This window comes from Haematobia irritans, chromosome 3 (assembly GCF_050003625.1).
Source record: "Haematobia irritans isolate KBUSLIRL chromosome 3, ASM5000362v1, whole genome shotgun sequence".
Taxonomy (NCBI): domain Eukaryota; kingdom Metazoa; phylum Arthropoda; class Insecta; order Diptera; family Muscidae; genus Haematobia; species Haematobia irritans.
This window is the reverse complement of record NC_134399.1, coordinates 70,325,399-70,335,382: the sequence shown is the minus strand read 5'-3', so window position 1 is coordinate 70,335,382 and position 9,984 is coordinate 70,325,399.

The window sequence follows — 9,984 nt, the reverse complement described above, 5'->3', positions numbered from 1 at the left end:
CATGATTATTCTGCTATATCTCTTCCACTGACCGAGCTACTATCGAAAAAGGAGGTTTTTACATGGACTGACCCAGCTCAGGAGGCATTTGATATATTGAAAGAAAAATTGACTACGGCCCCGCTATTGATACATCCAAATTATGAGAAACAATTTATAGTGCAGTGCGATGCTAGTACAAGCGGTATAGGTGCGGTCTTAGCCCAAGAAGATGAGAATGGCATAGAAAGACCAATTGCCTATATGTCGCGTAAATTAACCAAGCCTCAACGAAATTATTCTATAACGGAATTGGAATGTCTTGCTGTTTTGATGGCAATAAAGAAATTCAGAGCTTACATTGAAGGTCAAGATTTTAAGATTGTGACCGATCATGCGAGTCTCAAATGGCTCATGAGCCAGAAAGATTTATCGGGAAGATTGGCTAGATGGTCATTAAAGTTGCAAGGATTCAAATTTTGTATAGAACATCGGAGAGGAAAGTATAATGTTGTACCCGACACCTTGTCGAGAATGAATGAGAGTGACCATCAGGTAGATGAACTGGTTTTAGAAGACATACCAGCAATTGATCTGAATTCATCAGAATTTGATAGTGATAGTTACGTAAATCTAAGAAGGGAACACGAGTGCAGCAAAATACCCGATTTTAAAGTGATTGACAAATATATTTATAAGCGGACTGATTTTTCTGCGGGTTTTAATAACGATTCCGATATATGGAAATTACTGATACCCGAAAAATTAAGGGAGAAAGTCATTTACGCAGCACACGATATACCGAAATCCGCTCACGGAGGCATAAGAAGAACTTTAGAAAGGATACGACGGTATTTTTATTGGCCTGGCATGGTCGTAGATGTGAGAAGATATGTTCAGAATTGTGAACTTTGTAAATCATCTAAGACTCCTACTACAACACTCAAACCTCCTCTAGGCCGAATGACTGAATCCGAACGACCATTTCAGAGACTATATGTCGACTTAATTGGTCCTTTGCCTCGGACTAAATCTGGACATGTCGGGATTCTGATCGTGCTAGACCATTTTTCAAAGTTTTCTTTTCTGAAGCCAATTAAGAAATTTACTACAAAACCAATAATACAATATTTAAAATCTGAGATTTTTAGTTGCTTCGGTGTACCAGAAATAGTTGTGACGGATAACGGCTCACAGTTTAGAAGCAGGGAGTTCGAAAAATTTCTGAAGGACGCTGGCGTACAACATGTCTTAACAGCAATTTATAGTCCTCAATCAAATGCGAGTGAGCGGGTGAATAGAGTGGTGAATGAAGCCTTGAGATCGTATGTGAGGAATGATCAGAGAAAATGGGATCAATATTTGGATAGCATAAATTGTTCTTTACGAAACAGCCATCACCAAAGTATTGGAAGGACTCCGTATCAAATAGTATTTGGTCAAACCATGGTGACGCACGGGGATGATTACAAAATTTTAAGGAAACTAAAACTATTGTCGGACTCAGATGTGGTTCTCGAGAGACAAGATGCATTTACGTTAATAAGAGAATCCATTAAAGAACATTTGAGGCATGCGTATGAAAAGAATAAAAGATTGTATGATTTAAAAAGCAAGGAAAAACATTTTGAAGTTGGACAAATTGTTTTCAGGCGGAATTTTGCGAATAGTTCAAAAATAGAAATGTTTAATTCCAAGTTAGCACCTGTGGGGATAAAGTCAAGGATAATTGGTAGAAAGGGACAATTGTATTATGAACTTGAGGATATAGAAAGCGGATATAAAGCTTGTTACCATGCGAAAGACATTTGGACATAAGTACTCTATATTATTATTATTATTATTATTTTTTTTTTTTTTTTTTTTTTTTTTTTGTACGTATTGTGTAAATTTGTGAGGTTCACAAATACAATGAATCTTCGGCGTATGTACATTTTAAATAATTAGAAGTAATTTCTACCTATGGGTTAATACCATGCATTTTTCACTTTGATTCTTAACTTTTTACAAGAGAAGTAGGCCTTGGTATTTGAATTGCTTCTAAACTTTTTCCATTTGATTTCAAATTTTCAACAAGAAGGAGAAAAAAAATCTCAGAAAGAATTTAATTTATTACATATAAATATTGTTCGCCGCGAATTGAAGTATTTTCAAAGAAATTTTATATAAAAACAAGTTCAGAATTAATCCTTTAAGCTGCCTTGGTAAGTTTGAGAATATCTTACAAGTTTGGTTAGAATTTACTGACGCTTTTCATTACTAGTTTTGACAGAGCTGCAGATATTCCAATTTACCAAGATAAAGCTGTGGGATGCATATCCCACAGCAACACAATTTAAAAATCTAATAGAAAAAGATTTGTTTTGTATGGCGGTTTTGAAAACAGATGTTCATTTGCTATTTTATTTAAATCGTTGAAGGCCAAATGAATAAAATGAAGTTAATTACAATTTACCCTAAAATGCATTGGATTGAATTGATCACAAAAATAAGCAAATTATAAAGAATATGGTACCGTTATGCCAAAGAATTTTCCCCGCTTCTGTCAAAGGATTTTAACAAAAATCAAACAAAAATATTTAACGTCATCATTGCCAGGAATCTACTAATTTTAAAGATCCAGTTAATTTGCATATGTCTCCGATACAATTACTATTATATTCCTATACCAAGACACATCTTACAATTTCCACAATTACTACATCCATTTATTTTGAACTGCAGTCTACAAGCGCTTGTCGACAGAGTATACGATAAATTGTGAGTATTATTTTTCTTGTTTTTGCGTATGAATGATTTTTATTGCTATTAAGTATACGCCTTGATTACACATTACCTATTATTTGTTTGTCTATTTTTTTATATTTCGCGTTCATTTTTAACTTACATTATTTTATACTTATGATTCCTATTAGTTTTATTAAATGTTAAATATAATGTTTTAAATATAAATAAACTCCACGAAATTGAAAAGATGACATATTAAAGTTGAGCAAATGGGCTGACTAACATGTAGAGTCAGTATGGTAGGGAGGGTTGACTCAAGAGAGGATAACTAACATCTTTTCATCTTCTCAACTCTACGTAATGGTACTTCTAATTTCATTATAAATACCTGTCAATGATTGGGAAATTAATAACTATTGCTATCTAAGATATTATTTTTTTTGTTAATGGACCGAGATTTACCTTTTGTGGCAAGAACACACTCCCAGCCCTGAGCACAGCCGGAATTAAAAGATAGCAGCGCCGCAAAAGATAGAATCTGATATGAGCTGGTCGTTACAGAATTTGGTTGAAATTTTGCACTAGGAGTACAGTTAGTAGTATAGTCAAGTGTGCAAAATTTGATTGAAATCGGTTCAGATTTAGATATAGCTCCCATATATATCTTTCGCCCGATATGGACTAATATGGTCCTAAAAGCTAGAGTTTTGACCCAATTTGGTTGAAATTTTGCACAGGGAGTAGATTTAGCATTGTAGCTATGTATGCCAAATTTGGTTGAAGTCGATTCAGATTTAGATATAGCTCCCATATATATCTTTCGCCCGATATGCCCTTATATGGACCCAGAAGCCAGACTTTTATCCCGATTAGCTTGAAATTTTGCACAAGGAGTACAATTGGTAGTATAGTCATGTGTGCCGAATTTGATTGAAATCGGTTCAGATTTAGATATAGCTTCCATATATATTTTTCGCCCGATATGGACTTATATGGCCCCAGAAGCCCGAGTTTTGGCCCAATTTGGTTGAAATTTTGCACAGGAAGTAGATTTAGCATTCTAGCTATGCGTGCCAAATTTGGTTGAAATCGGTTCAGATTTAGATATAGCTCCCATATATATGTTCTTCTGATTTCGACAAAAATGGTCAAAATACCAACATTTTCCTTGTAAAATCGCCACTGTTTAGTCGAAAAGTTGTAAAACTGACTCTAATTTTCCTAAACTTGTAATACATATATATCGAGCGATAAATCATAAATAAACTTTTGCGAAGTTTCCTTAAAATTGCTTCAGATTTAAATGTTTCCCATATTTTTTTACTAAAATTGTGTTCCACCCTAGTGCATTAGCCAACTTAAATTTTGAGTCTATAGATTTTGTAAAAGTCTATCAAATTCTGTCCAGATCGAGTGATATTTAAATGTATGTATTTGGGACAAACCTTTATATATAGCACCCAACACATTTGACGGATGTGATATGGTAACGAAAATTTAGATCTACAAAGTGGTGCAGGGTATAAAATAGTCGGCCCGCCCGACTTTAGACTTTCCTTACTTGTTTTTATTCATTTCTTTTAGTGACCAATTTTATTTCGTGAAATTGACCAATCAATCCCATCAACTCCATCATTTTATCAAATATATAATAATATGTTTGCAATAAAAAAGTGGGTACCGTATTGATCTTTTAAAATTATAAATTTTTTCACTCCTAGTTTTCTTAAAACCAAGAGCGGTATGGGTTTGTTGGAAGATTCACCTTTAAGTTGCGAAGTAGCGTTGGTATTGAATTGCATTTTTGTTTTACCTGCCTTTTTCAGTTTGAACCCAAGTAGAGAGCAGTATATCTGGTATATAAACTAATGAGCTGAATTATGTAATGGCAAAAAGGTTCTTTCTTTTGGATTTAAAAATATGAAAAAATATATGAAAATTATAAAAATATGTATTTTCCATTTATATTTTTTTTTCCAGAATTTGCAAAGTATCATCAATATAATACCAAATATTACATTGCTTTTCCATTATTTTTGTCTTTGATTGGTTCAAATTTTAATAGACGATATTAATGTGTGGAAATTTTGGAAAGGAATTGTTACTAAAATTAAATTACCGAGCTCCTTAATACACTTTTTATGCTAAAAAACTACAACTGCAAAAGAAGATTATAAATCTGCAACCTGGAACTAAGAATTGAACTTGATATTCTATGCAGGTAATGTTTAACAAAATTAGCTTTTAATTGAACAAAATTAAATTCGAATTATTCTGTTTACTTTCATAAAAAAAATAATTTAGCTTACAGGCTGCTGATTTATTGGAAATCTAGGCACATCTACATATTAGAAGGAACATACTAACATGGTTATTATTATAAGGAAGATAATGATTTATATAATTTATTTTTTCACCCTATAGTTGTTATTGATAGTAGTTGTATTTGTAAGTAATGTTAGAACAAAACACAAATTACAAGAACCAAATTTATTTGTCTATTGCATAATTCAAAAAATAATAAAATATTAAATATGTTTTATAAGAAACAATATTTTCTTTTATTTCAAAAGAAAAAAAACTAAATACGATTTTGGGGTCGCAATATATACATTTTTTAATCGAAATTTATAGCCAATTTCAATTAATTATTTAATTGAATGAATCAAACAGTTGATTGATTTTTGTCGCGAAATTAATTAAAATTTTAATTGATTCAATTAAAACTGTGATTGAATTTTATGTTAAAAATCAATCAAGTTTTTAATTGATTCAATCACACAATTAATTGATTCCGTGACAAAAGTCAATTAAATTTTTAATTAAAAATCGTGTTGGTTTTCAATCAAAATGGGTGATTGATACTATCATTTTCGTGATTGAAGACATTTCAATTAAAAAAATGATTGATTCCGCGATTTTCGTGATTGAATTCAAAAAATTTTTTTTTGTGTGTACCAAGTCAGATTTTATAAAATATTACACTCGGGTCATTGGAGCGTATGATTTAAAAGGAACTTAGTATTATTAATCTTCATACGCAATAGTGGCCCATAACGATGAATGTAATTGCGAATAATAAATCCTACACACAAAAAAATAAATGTTTTCTGATTCAATCACGAAATTAATTGAACCAGTTAATTTTTAAAAGAAATATTTTCAATCACAAAAATGATAGTATCAATCACAGTTTTAATTGGATATAAAAAAAATTGATTAAAAAATTAATTGATTGAATTTGAATTAATTTTTTAATTGATTCAATTAAAAATTTAATTGATGTTGATTGTACGAGGACGGTTCGGATACTTCTTAGCCTATCAATGAAAGAGAATAGTTAGTTTTTCAAAAATATTTTTATTTTTCAATATAATCTCCTGAAACTTCAATACACTTAGTCCAACGCTTTTCTAGCAATTCTATCCCTTGATTAAAATAGTTTTCCTCAAGTTCTTCAAAATAGTGGTTTACAACTGTAATTGCATCTTCATTTGAGGTAAAACGCTTGTCAGCAAGGAATTTTTTTTAGATTTGGGAACAAGTAAGAGTCACTGGGAGCTAAACCATAACAATAAGGTGAGTGGCCAAGCAACTCGTACTTTAATTCGTTGATTTTAGCCATTGTTAAAACACGTCTGTGCGCTGGTGCGTGGTCTTGAGGAAAAATTATTTTTTTTTGTGTTGTAAGTCAGGACGTTTTTCTCGAATTTGTATATTTAATTGCAATAGTACTCTGAATGTATTGTTTTACCCTTTTGCAGATAGTCAATCAATAAAATACCTTTGAAGTCCCAAAAAACCGTTGCCATAACCTTACCAGCCGATTGAATTGTTTTTGCCTTCTTTGGGGCACTTCAACCAGCTTCGGTCCATTGTTTGGATTGTTCTTTTGTCTCTGGAGTATAGTGGTGGATCCATATCTCATCAACAGTTATGAAACGACAATTAAAATCCATTTTATTTCGCTTAAAACGATCCAACCAAGCTCGAGAAATGTTCATTCTTATGCGTTTTTGATCGACTGTTAACAAATGCGGCACCCATCTTGCAGAAAGCTTTTTCATTTGTAGTTCTTCATGCAAAATTAAATGGACTCAATCATTTGAGATGCCCATGCTATTAGCAATTTCGCGTACTTTTATTCGTCGATCATTTAATACCATATCATTCACTTTGGCTATAAGTTCTGTTGTTGGTGCTATTTTTGGATGTCCACTACGTAGTTCATCTTCAATGCTTGTACGACCACGTTTAAATTCAGCAATCCAATTTTTTACTGTTGCATATGAAGGAGCACTTTCACCTAACACATTCACCATATCATTATGAATTTCTTGTCCCAATAAACCTTTTTTATGTAAATATTTAATGGCAGCACGCATTTCTAATTTTTCCATTGTAAAAAATTGCGGATGCGTCTTTTTTGAACACATATTTCTATATGAAGGAGTTGCCAGATCGAAACAAAATTTAACATGTGTTCATAACAGAGATGGAAGTTTCTAAAACACTTAACTCTTTTCTGTTTATACCGCGGTTTTTGTGCTAGGCTAAGAAGTTTCCGAACTGCCCTCGTAATAAAATCGGCCCTGTTCGACTTTCCTTGGTTGTTTCATACTGGCACATTATCGTGAAATACATATTAACTACTCAGCAAAAAAATTTGGAAGTTCTTCCAAAGGCACAAGTTTAAAAGCACTTCCAAAAGATCTACTCCCAATGATGTTCTTTATTTTAACTAAACAGGAAGTTCTTTTCCTTTAATTTTTTAAAACATGTTTTTTCATATTTTTAATGGGTAATTTTAACGTTTGTTTCAAATTTTTTAGAAACGGAATAAGAATTCATAAAAAGGTACAAATTATTTAAATTTTGTCGAAAAAATGCTAAATCCAATCTGGAAAAATTGTGAATTTTTGAAAATATTTACGGTCAAACGTTTCAGACAAGCGTTAGAATCTATTAAAAATTATAAAAATTATTTATTTGACAAAATATTACAGAATTTTTTAATTTACATCCAAAACATTGAATTCGGATCACACCTAAAGAAGTGATGCAAATTTAGTGCACCGGCTGTTGAAATGGAGAACTTCCGTCCTATGACAAGCCCATGTTAAATTCACCGCTTCTGCGTCAATTTTGCACCACTTCCAGATCCAAAAATAACATTTTCATTACTTTTTTGGCGACGCTTTTTTTTGCTGGGTACCCAGCATGTAAATTAAAAAATTCTGTGATATTTTGTCAAATAAATAATTTTTATAATTTTTAATGGATTCTAACGCTTGTCGGAAACGTTTGACTTCAAATATTTTCAAAAATTCAAAATTTTTTCAGATTGGATTTAGCATTTTTTTCGACAAAATTTAAATGATTTGTACCATTTTATGAACTCTTACTCTGTTTGCACCCCATTTGAAACAAAAAAAAGTTAAAATGTAATGGACTTTACCGCAAATACAAAATTAAAATTATGTTCTTTCAATAACCGGATAATTTTTATCCGGTACAATACCCGGTTATGTTAATCATATCATGCTGTGAGTAGACTCGTATAATTTTGGCCAAACTCTAGTTACGTCAAGCATACTTGTCATATTCACTTGCTTTCCTACATCGATTGGAGAGATTTTTACTTCCTTCTATATTCAGATCGTGCGTAGTAAAGATCTCAAAAGTTTTACTTTTAATCCAGTTAAAATATTATAATCCACACCATTTTTAATTAATTATATTTTAAGAAAACAAGTTTTTCCTAAATATTTTCGGTGGTAATTATATTTTCAATTGGAGACAGATATAATATTTCTAAATTTTGATTTATCTGTCCAAAAAGGAATTTGAGGATCTATATCCAGGAATATCTCCACATTTTTGTAATTCTTCGGATCGTGTCCAGAAATATACCGCAATATTTCCACGTTGAGAATTTAATGCATTCAGTCCTTATTTCTTGATATTGGCGGAAAAATCAAACAAGAAAAAAAACACCCTTTGATTTCAGGCCTAAGCCGCCAATGTGGTGTAATCACGTGGGGCTTACTTGGTTTTAGGGCCAAAATTGTATATGCGAAATCAACCCCAGCATATTGGAAATATTAAGTGGACCAGATCACCAGCCACACATTTTCAATACTTTTCTTTGAAGGTATGCTAATTAAAGAAAAAAAAAGTAAAATAAATCTGAAAATATGTTTTCCTTCAGGATTTATATTTCGGATCCACCTGACTTGTTCGATTTAACTTGGGTAGCTTCAGGCAGCAAAAAGGATAGGAGAAAGAAAATTCCATCCATATTCATTTTATGGGTCAAATCACCAATGAAAGGTTTGCTGGGTTGCTGGGTCTCCAAAATCATCCAAAAGAAAAGAGAGTAGAAATCATTACAATAGCACAAAATCAAAAAGTGAAACACATCAGCCTATTAGAAACGCCAAAAAATAGCAAAGGAGAAGCAGAAATATTTTTTGGTGGTCATAGCAAAGAAGACAAAATCAAAACCAGTCTCTAAGTAAATCAACGAAAGGAATTGCTAAACAAAAATTGCATCATCTCGAAGTTCTATGATCAACAAAAAATAGAGTTATTTTTTTTTCAAATCATTCGAAGTGAAAATGTAAAACAATGTAGATCAAAATTTATCAAAGAGTTGTCCGAAGTGTAAACTAAATATTACCCAGGATAAAGTAAAACAAAGTGAAAAAAGAAAGAAATTCTAAATGTTTTCTTCAATATGTAATCGTATTTGGGCATGGTTTCAAAAAATTGCGTGTTAGCATTCTTCGGATTTCAAATTGATAAATGTTGATCTATATTCAATAAGCTATTAAGTGAACATTTTCTTGTGAGTGTATAATCAGAACATTCGATTGTAGTATCTCAGATTTACCAAGATAAGACGCAGATTTAAAAGTATTTTGCGTTTTGTTGTTGTTCCTGTAACATTTTTTTTACAACTTGCAACCTCGACCCAACATCTACGAAAATTGATCAATCTTCGGCAAAAGTTGGTAAGTCCTACTATTTAATGTTAAATTTTCATAAAACGCAAAATAATTTTTTAACAGAGGTATGTTAAAGAACCACAAGAAAAAATCATTCATTTGTCTTTATTGAATTGGATAGTCAGTCAATGTAAAATCCACAGTTTGAGTGTGACTGAGTAGTGTTATTGCAACTTAATGTAAAGCACAGGTGTTGATTTTCTCTCGTGTTTTTAACATACACACATTTATGTATACCTGCGAGTAAAGCAAAATGGTATAATCTGTT